Source organism: Hemiscyllium ocellatum, unplaced genomic scaffold (assembly GCF_020745735.1).
Source record: "Hemiscyllium ocellatum isolate sHemOce1 unplaced genomic scaffold, sHemOce1.pat.X.cur. scaffold_675_pat_ctg1, whole genome shotgun sequence".
In the NCBI taxonomy this organism is placed as follows: domain Eukaryota; kingdom Metazoa; phylum Chordata; class Chondrichthyes; order Orectolobiformes; family Hemiscylliidae; genus Hemiscyllium; species Hemiscyllium ocellatum.
The window spans coordinates 237315-248101 of NW_026869164.1; positions in this window are offsets into that span (position 1 = coordinate 237315).

Genomic DNA, 10787 nt, shown 5'->3' on the forward strand with positions numbered 1-10787 from the left:
AAAGCCCCATTGCCTGTGAAGAGGGTGATGTTTGATTTCCCTGTCCAGCTGCAGTTCATGTCGTGAAGGTGCTCCCACAATGTGGTTGGGTAAGTGCTGTTATAGATTATTCACTCAGCAATATTGAAGAGTTGACAATGTATGTGCAAATCAGCAGCAGTTTGTTTTTTTTAATCATGTTTATAATTTCACAGAAATACTATGGAAAAATTCTGGCATAAGGCCACAGATTGAGATACTAGGTCAAGTGATCAAAAGCATTGCCAAATGAGCAGGTTTTCGAGAACACCTTAAAAGAGGAAAGCAGGTCTGAGAGGGTTAGGGTGGGAATTCCAGACAGTGTTGCCTTGGCAACAGGAGAACAGCCAGACAGGTGAAGCAATGAATAAACACCAATGAGTTGTCAAGGTCTTGCAGGGTGTGTGGTGCAGGGAGACAGGGATGTTCACAGGGTGAGAATTTTAAATTGTTGGCTGTAAATAGGAGCCTTTTGATGGATCAACCAGTTTTGGTACAAGTGAGCACTTGGGCAGGAGGGTTTAAGATACTCTTGAGATTACATGTAAGTTGAATGTGGGAGGCTGGCCAAGAGTGTTTGGATAATTAAGTCTGGAGATAAATACTCGTCCATCCCTGCATTCAGTAAATGAGCTGAGACTAGGGTGGAGTTGGGTGATGTCACCAATGAAGAAAGGGTGTTTTTGGAGTTGGGCTCTTCCTCCACATAACCCCCACCTCCCTCCCCTCACCAAATCACAGGTATTGTTCCTTGTTCTGTCTGTCTGTCTTTTCTGGTTATGTCCTTCTCTCCCATTCTGCTACGAAGTAATATTTTGACCTCACCGTTGTTGGAAAAACCTACTCCATCCCCACTCTCCCATTCCTTTCTAAATTCCTTGTATGTGGTGTCCCTCAAGGATCGATTCTTGGTCCCTGCTGTTTCTCACCCACATACTGTCAGGAGGTGACATCGTCCAAAAGCACCGTCTGAGGGTTCACATGTACACTGACAATGCCTAGCTCTCCCTCCCCATCATCCCTCTCCATTACTCAGTTATCAAACTGCTCATCACACTCCCACTACGCGATTGGCTGCAATTTCCTGCAACGGAACATTGAAATGGTTAAACCCATTGCCTTCAGTTGCTATTACAAATTCCTTTCCCTTACTGCTGAGCCCCTCCCTCTCCCTGGGAACTGTCTGAGGCAGAACTACACTCTTCACAATATTGCTCTCATATCTGTAACCCCAAGGTGACCTTCTGATCAGGTATCTACACAATCACAAACACCAGGAATTCCAATCTCTAAAACGTTGCTTCCCCCCCCCCTTCACCCCAGCTCTATTGCTACTGAAACCCCTGACCCGTGTTGATGTTGCCTTAAACTTGACGAATCTAAAACAGAACCCTTAGAACATAGAACATAGAACATAGAAGGATACAGCGCAGTACAGGCCCTTCGGCCCTCGATGTTGCGCCGACCGAATCCTACCTAACCTATACTAGCCCAATAACTTCCAAATGCCTATCCAATGCCCGCTTAAATGACCATAAAGAAGGAGAGTTCACCACTGATACGGCAGGGCATTCCATGAACTCACAACCCGCTGTGTGAAGAATCTACCCCTAACATCTGTCCTATACCTACCACCCCTTAATTTAAAGCTATGTCCCCTAGTAACACCTGACTCCATTAGCGGTAAAAGGTTCTTAGTATCTACCCTATCTAAACCCCTAATCATCTTATACACTTCTATCAGATCTCCCCTAAACCTTCTCTTCTCCAATGAGAACAGCCCCAAGTGCCTCAGCCTTTCCTCATAAGATTTTCCTACCATTCCAGGCAACATCCTGGTAAACCTCCTCTGCACTCGTTCTAAAGCTTCCACATCCTTCCTATAGTATGGCGACCAAAACTGCACACAATACTCCAGATGAGGCCGCACCAGAGTCTTATACAACTGCAACATGACCTCAGGACTCCGGAACTCAATTCCTCTGCCAATAAAGCCCAGTACACCATATGCCTTCCTCACAGCACTATTTACCTGGGTGGCAACTTTCAGAGATCTGTGTACATGGACACCAAGATCCCTCTGCTCATCCACACTACCAAGTAGCCTACCATTAGCCCAGTAATCCATCATCTTGTTATTCCTACCAAAGTGAACGACTTCGCACTTAGCTACATTGAATTCCATTTGCCACATTTCCGCCCAGCTCTGCAACTTATCTATATCCCGCTGTAACCTACCACTTCCTTCCTCACTATCCACAACTCCACCGACTTTTGTGTCATCCGCAAACTTGCTTACCCAGCTTTCAAGTCCTTCCTCTAGATCATTTATAAAGATAACAAAAAGCAATGGTCCCAAAACAGATCCTTGTGGTACACCGCTAGTAACTGCGCTCCAAGATGAACATAATCCATCAACTACTACCCTCTGTCTCCTTCCAGCCAGCCAATTCCTAATCCAAACCTCTAATGTATCCTCAATGCCATACCTCCGAAGTTTTAGCATTAGCCTACCATGGGGAACCTTATCGAACGCCTTACTAAAATCCATATACACAACATCTACTGCTTTACCCTCATCCACTTCCTTGGTCACCTTCTCAAAGAACTCAATAAGGTTTGTGAGGCACGACCTGCCCTTCACAAAACCATGCTGGCTATCCCTGATCACGTTATTCCTACCCAGATGTTCATAAATCTTATCCCTTACCATTCTCTCTAAGACTTTGCCCACCACTGAAGTCAGACTCACTGGCCTATAGTTACTAGGGCTATCCCTACTCCCTTTCTTGAACAATGGGACCACATTCGCTATCCTCCAGTCCTCTGGTACTATTCCTGTTGACAACGACGACATAAAAATCCAGGCCAATGGCTCTGCTATCTCCTCCCTAGCTTCCCATAGGATCCTGGGGTAAATGCCATCAGGCCCAGGAGACTTATCTATATTCATCCTTTCCAATATTCCCAAAACCTCTTCCCTGCATATTTCCAGGGCATCCATTCTAATTATTTGTGATTCCATATTCACATCAGCAACAGTGTCCTGTTCCTGAGTGAATACTGATGAAAAGTACTGATTTAATGTCTCTCCAATCTCCTCCGCCTCCACACACAACTTCCCACTACTATCCTTGACTGGACCGATACCTACCCTAGTCATCCTTTTATTCTTGACATACCTATAGAAAGCCTTTGGGTTTTCCCTAATCCTACCAGCTAAAGACTTTTCATGTCCCCTTCTCGCTTTTCTTAGCTCCCTCTTTAGCTCCTTCCTGGCTACCTTATAACTCTCAATCGCCCCTACTGAACCTTCACGCCTCATCTTTACATATGCCGCCTTCTTCCCTTTCACAAGGGACTCCAATTCCTTACTAAACCACGGCTGCCTCACAAGGCCCTTTACACCATGCCTGACTGGTACATACCTATCGAGGACACGCAGTAGCTGCTCCTTGAACACTCCCCACATCTCATTAGTGTTCTTCTCTTGAAGCCTGTTTTTCCAATCCACACATCCTAAGTCATGCCTCACTGCATCATAATTTCCCTGCCCCCAGCTATAGCTCTTGCCCTGCGGCACACGATTATCCCTCTCCATCACTAAAGTAAAAGTCACCGAGTTGTGGTCACTGTCCCCGAAGTGCTCACCTACCTCCAAGTCTAACACCTGGCCTGGTTCATTACCTAGAACCAAATCCAATATAGCCTCCCCTCTTGTTGGCCTGTCGACATATTGTGTCAGGAAACCCTCCTGCACACATTGTACAAACACCGACCCATCTAATGAACTCGAGCTATAGCTCTCCCAGTCAATATCTGGGAAGTTAAAGTCCCCCATAACAACCACCCTGCTACCTTCACTCTTTTCCTGAATCATCCTCGCAATATTATCCTCTACTTCTCTAGGACTATTAGGAGGCCTGTAGAAAACACCTAACAGGGTGACCTCACCTTTCCTATTTCTAACCTCAGCCCAAACTACCTCAGATGGCAAGTCCTCTTCCATCGTCCATTCCACTGCTGTGATACTGTCTTTGACAAGTAATGCCACGCCTCCCCCTTTTTTACCCCCATGTCTGATCCTACTAAAACATTTGAACCCTGGAACGTGCAACAGCCATTCTTGTCCCTGTTCTACCCACGTCTCTGTAATGGCCACAACATCGAAGTCCCAGGTACCAACCCACGCTGCAAGTTCACCTACCTTATTCCTTATACTTCTGGCATTGAAGTATACACACTTCAATCCACCTTTCTGGTTACAGGCACCCTCCTTAGAGATCGCTGCATTATTCCTAACCTCCCTACACTCAAGGTCCTGTACCCTAAAGCTACAGTCCTGGTTCCCATGCCCCCGCGGAGTTAGTTTAAACCCTCCCAAAGAGCACTAGCAAACCTCCCCCCAAGGATACTGGTGCCCCTCAGGTTCAAGTGTAGACCATCCTTTTTATAGAGGTCCCACCTTCCCCAGAAAGGACCCCAGTTATCCAGAAACCGGAATCCCTCCCTCCTGCACCATCCCTGTAGCCACGCATTTAACTGCTCTCTCTCCCTGTTCCTCGACTCTCTATCACGTGGCACGGGTAACAAACCAGAGACTACAACTCTGTTTGTTCTAACTCTGAGCTTCCAACCTAGCTCCCTGAAAGCCTGCCTTACATCCTCACCCTTCTTCCTACCTATATCGTTGGTGCCAACGTGGACCACGATCTGGGGCTGCTCCCCCTCCCCCTTAAGGACCCGGAAAACACGATCAGCGACATCACGTACCCTTGCACCTGGGAGGCAACATACCAAACGTGAGTCCCTGTCGCCCCCACAAAACCGTCTGTCTGTACCCCTCACTATCGAGTCCCCAAGAACAATCGCTCTACCTTTCTCCACCCTTCCCTTCTGAGCAACGGGGCCAGGCTCCGTGCCAGAGGCCTGAACCTCGTTGCTTGCCCCTGGTAAGTCATCCCCCCCACAAGTATCCAAAACGGTATACTTGTTCTTGAGGGGAATGACCGCAGGGGGTCCCTGCACTGGCTTCCTCCTCCCACTCCCCCTCACTGTCACCCATCTATCTTGAACTTTCGGAGTAACTACTTGCCTATAGCTCCGATCTATGACCTCCTCTGCCTCCCGAATGATCCGCAGTTCATCCAACTCCAGCTCCAGTTCCCTAACACGGGTTTGGAGGAGCTGGAGATGGATGCACTTCTTGCAAGTGTACTCAGCAGGGACGCTGATGGCTTCCCTCACCTCATACATGTTGCAAGAGGAACATTGCCCTCTCTGCACTGCCATCCCTCTAAAAGTAAGCTTTCCTTAAAAAAAACAAAAACCAACTAAACCTAAAGAAACAAACAAGGAAAAAGCAGCACTTACCCGCTAGTCACAATTGGTCTTATTATTAGGTTAGAGGAGGTGGAAGGGTGGGAGGCACTACTCGTGTAGTGCCTCGGGTGACTCGCCTACGCGTTTAAATTGATTCCATGACTATCCGAGTATCTGATTCCAGATCCCTCATGATGGAAACATCCTCTCAGTATTTACCCTGTCAAACTCCTTAAGAATCCTGCATGTTACAATGAGATCACGTCTCATTCTTCCCAAATCCAGTGAGTAGAGTCCCAACATTTTCAGCCTTTTCTTTAAAAGATAATCCCTACAAGCCAGGGATCATCCCAGTTAATCTTTTCTGAAATGCCTCGGATGAAATTATGTATTCCCTTAAATAAAGGGACCAAAACTTCTGTCATTACTCCAGATGTGGCCTCACTCGCACTTTGTAAAGTTACTCTCAGGTATATACTCCAAACACTTACACTGAAAACTCCTTGTAATAAGAAACAACGTTCCATTCCCCATCCTGATTCCCTGTTGTAACTGTGCTTCCTACGCAATTACCCCTGGTCCCTTTGTGGTGCAGCTTTCGACAGTTTCCACCATTTACATAGCACTCTGTTCTTTTATTATCTCCTCCAAAATGAGCAACTTCACAATTTCCCAAATTATGCTCCATTTGCTAACTTGTTGCCCACTTCTCCAATGAATCCCTCTCTGTAAACTGTTTATAATCCTTTTGGAACTTTACCGTTCTGCCTTTTCTCAGAGATTTCCCTGCTCATTCTTCTAAACATTTCCTGGGAACACTGGGCAGTGGGAAGCAGTTGTTACCTTTTCAGAGAGACTCTTTGGAATCATTGGGAGGAGCTTGCTGCTCATGGGTCAGAATGGAGACAACTTGCCCATCGAGCTGCATGAGCCTTTCACCCCCCTGTCTAATTGATGAGGCACAGCAGCAGCACGGAAGGAAAGAAAAGGAAGCACATCCTGCTCTCCACATCGCACTGACTCTTGAAACATTGTGTCCCATGTGTCAAAGATCTGCCCTGTTCAGTCACATGAAGACCCAGTGTGGAAACTCACAGAAACCCATACAGATTTCCCCCTGAACTAACTGCTGACCCCCACAAGGGGTAATGTGTCCAGCCATCCTGGGCCAGGAGGAGGGGGTGGTGAGAGTTTCTTAAATGAACTGACAGTGACAGTTTTATAAACGTGTATTACAGGTGGACATTCAGATGGGAATCTCAGTAATTGTAACGCCAAACTGTGACAAAATTACTCAATTCATCAGGAACTGGATATTCACATTGTGTGTGAGTATTGTATTCCAGCTCATTCCCATTTGCTGCATAAATGTCCTCTTTTGAATCACCCCACACTCTCAGTAGATCTCCCCCAAGTCTTCAATATGTGTCCTGTAATCCTTTTCTGATGAACTCATGAGTGTAAGGTGGATTATTCTAAATCTGTAAACCCCTCTGTCACAGGGCACCCACAATTTCCTCTGCTACAAGGAGAACAACCTGTTTCCCCAAACCCCTGATTCCCCAATGTCGGTTTGCTCCCTATAAGGCACACATCAGGATTGTGTTGGAACATTCTCCACTTGCCTGCATCAGTGCAGCCCCCAACAATATTAAAGTGAACATCCTCCAGGACAAAGCACTGTGCCTGAGTGGTGTCCCATCCCCCACCTTCAGCATTCCCTCTCCCCACCCCGGGGTACAGTGACATCACTGTGTAAAAGGGAAAGGCAGCATTGTCCTCCCAGACCATAGGGCTGCTGTCTCATTAGGGAGAAATGTCTGGTGGTGGGTTTAACCTGAAGGTTACCACAGCCCAGGCAAGGGGAGAGGTTGAGAACAAGAGTCCATCTATTGTAGATGGATATTCTTGATATGTATTAACAACACCCATGTCTCTGCAACTAAAATCCCCCATTCCTTGTACCATCCTGGTAAATCTCCTGTGCCCCCCTCTCAGGGACCCTGCCATCCTTCCCAATGTGTGGGTGATCTCTGGTTTGCACAGACCCAGCTGCTCTGTGTTCCTGTGGGTGATGTCATCATCGAGCAACAGTTGCATTGAACCTCACTGTCTGTAAGGGTGGGAGACACAGAAATCCCGGTAGCATTTGAGATGTATTTAGTGTGCACTTGCAATGCCATGATAGATGAGACTTTTCCACAATTATTGGAAAATAGATGAGGACAGTTAGGTGGTAGTTTTCTTTGTCACAGACCCGATGTACTACCAGAGCCTTTTTCTGTTCTGTAGACCGCTGAGATGTTTATTATAGGAATATGACAGGCTCCATTGGACTTCAGGTCAGAAAGGGTGATACTAGAGTAGATGACAGATGATTGGCCGATGTTTTGGGAGGAAAAGGAGATTGAGACGTTTAAGGAAGAATTCAGAAGCTCAGCACAGAATCGGAAAGGGCCGTCATCAAGTGAGAAATAAACATTGGGAATCCTGAAGGCTGGAAATAAAAAAGGCACTTATAGCAGAGCTTTGAGAGACTGGAGGGGATTAGAGATAGGGAGAGTAATGAAGCTGGAGGAGATGAAAGTTGGAGAGGATTCTGAGGATTGAGGATGTTACAGAGATAGAGATATTTCTGATAGAGTTTTTTGAGTTTTGAGGCTGGAGAGGAATTATCGAGATAAGGAAGAGTTGTAAGACTGGATGAGGTGACATTGACGGAGAGTTCTGAGCATAGAGGAATTTACAGAGATAACGAGCGATTGAGTCAGAACGTTATACAGCACTGACACACACCCTGTGTTCCAACCAGTCCGTGTCAACCATAAATTCGAACTGAACTAATCGCATTTACCTCCACTTAGTCCAAATCCATCCAAGCATTCCCTATCGATATACAGGTCCAAATGCTTTTTCCTCTTAGAATCCCATTCCCCTACCGTTTTACTCTACATTTACCCCTTACTAATTCACTAAACCCAATCATCCCTGAAAACTATGGGCAATTGAGGACTGCCAGTTCACCTACCCTGTACATCTGTGGCTTGTGGGAAGAAACGGGAGCACCTGGAGGAACTCACGCTGACACGGGGAAGCGTATCCAAACTCCGCATGGACAGCCACCCAATGCAGGAATTGAACCTGTGTCCCTGGCAGCAGTGCTAACCATTGAGCCACTGTGCCACCCTTAAATTGTAATTGTATTCACAGCTATCACGTCCACTGCTAGTTTATTCCACATGTGAATCACTCTCTGTACAAAAACAAAAAGTAAAATCCGGAACGTCTTTTTAGGGTCTTCCTTTTCTCACCCACTCTTGAATCGCGCCCCCTCCTGGAAGGGCACCTGCTGTTCACATTACCTATACTTTTCAGGATTTTATAAACCTCCAATAAGGTCACCCCTCAGCCTCCTACACCCCAGTGAAAGAGGTCCCAGCCTACCTAGCCTGTCCTTATAACCGAAAGCATCCATTCCCATCAACATCCTGGTAAATCTCTTCTGAACCCTCTCCGACTTAATAACATCAGTCCTATAACAGCACAACCTGAACTGAGCACAGTATTCCAGAAAAGGCCTCACCAACATCCTGTACAACCTCAATGTAATGTCCCAACTCCTATACTCAAAGGTGTGAGCAATGAAGGCAAGTGTGCTATACATCTTCTGAACAACCCTGTCTACATGTGACATAAACTGCAAAGATCTGAACCCCGAGGTCTCTTTGTTCTATATCACTATGCAAGGCCCGACTTTTAATCAGTGTAAGTCCTGCCCTTTTATCAAGATGAAATATTTGGCATTTATTCCAATCCAGAACATCCTTCTAGAATAAAGGCAATAGAAGTATACTTAAGAGGAAAATCAGTAAGGCAAAAAGGGGACAGGACACAGTTTTGGCGAATAGGGTAAGGACAATCCAAAGGGTTTTTATAAATACATTAAGAGCAAATGGGTTACTAGAGACAGAATAGGGCTCCTCAAGGATCAGCAAGGCAGCCTGTGTGTGGATCTGCAGGCGATGGGGTGGGGAGGGGATACTAAACAAGTATTATGCATCAGCATTTACTGTGGAGAAGGATATGGAAGATATAGAATGTTGGAAATCGATGGTGACACCTTGAAAAATGTCCATATTACAGCGAAGGTGGTACTGGATGTCTTGGAACGCAGAAAGGTGGATAAATGCCCAGGATTTCATCAGGTGTGTCCTAAAATTCTGTAGGAAGCTAGGGAAGTGATTGCTGGGCCCCTTGCTGAGATTTTTGTATCAGCGATAGTCACAGCTGAGGTGCCAGAAGACTGGGGGTTGGTTAATATGATGATACTGTTTAATGAAGGCGGTTTGGACAAGCCCGGGAACTACAGACCTGTGAGCCTGAAGTTGGTGCCAGACAAGTTGTTGGAGGGAACCCTGAGGGACTGGATTTGCATGTATTTGGAAAAGCAAGGACTGATTAGGGATAGTCAGCATGGTTTTATGTGTGGGAAATCATGTCTCTTACTTGACTGAGCTGTTTTATGAAGAAGTAAGAAAGTGGATTTTTGAGGGCAGAGCGGTACATGGGATCTTTATGGACTTCAGTAAGGCGTTCGACAAGGTTCGCCATGGAAGACTAGTTAGCAAGATGAGATCTCACCATACCAGGAGAACTAGCCATTTGGAATATAGAACTGCCTCAAAGGTAGAAGACAGAGGGTGGTGGTAGAAGGTTGTTTTTCGGACTGGAGGACTGTGACCACTGGAGTGCCACAAGGATCGGTGCTGGGTCCACTACTTCTCATCATTTACATAAATGATTTGGATGTGAACATAGGAGGGATTGTTAGTAAGTTTCCAGGTGACACCAAAATTGGAGGTGTCGTGGGCAGTGAAGAAGGGTACCTCAGGATTCAATGGGATCTTGATCAGATGGGGAAATGGGCTGAGGAGTGGCAGATGGAGTTTAATTTAGATAAATGTGAGGTGCTGCTTTTTGGAAAAGCAAAGCCTAGCAGGACTGATAGACTTAATGGTCAGGTCCGAGGGAGTGTTACTGAGCAAAGTTTCCTTACAGTGCAGGTTCATAATTCCTTGAAAGTAGAGTCGCAGGTGGATAGGATAGTGAAGGTGATTGGTATGATTTACATTATTGGTCAGAGCAGTGAGTACAGGAGTTGGGCAGTCATGTTGTGGCTGTACAGGACATTGGTTTGGCCACTCTTACAATATTGAGTGCAATTCTGTTCTCCACCTATCAGAAGGATGTTGTGGAACTTGAAAGGTTCAGAAAAGATTGGTGGCAGAATATTCTTTAAAGGGTAGAATAACCAGTGGGAGGTCATTGGACATTGGTACCAATGACACAGGAAGAGAAAAAGATAGGTCCTGATGAGAGAATATAGCAAATTAGCCTGGAATATAAAAAAGTAGATACTCGGTCGTAATATCTGAATTACTCCCAAT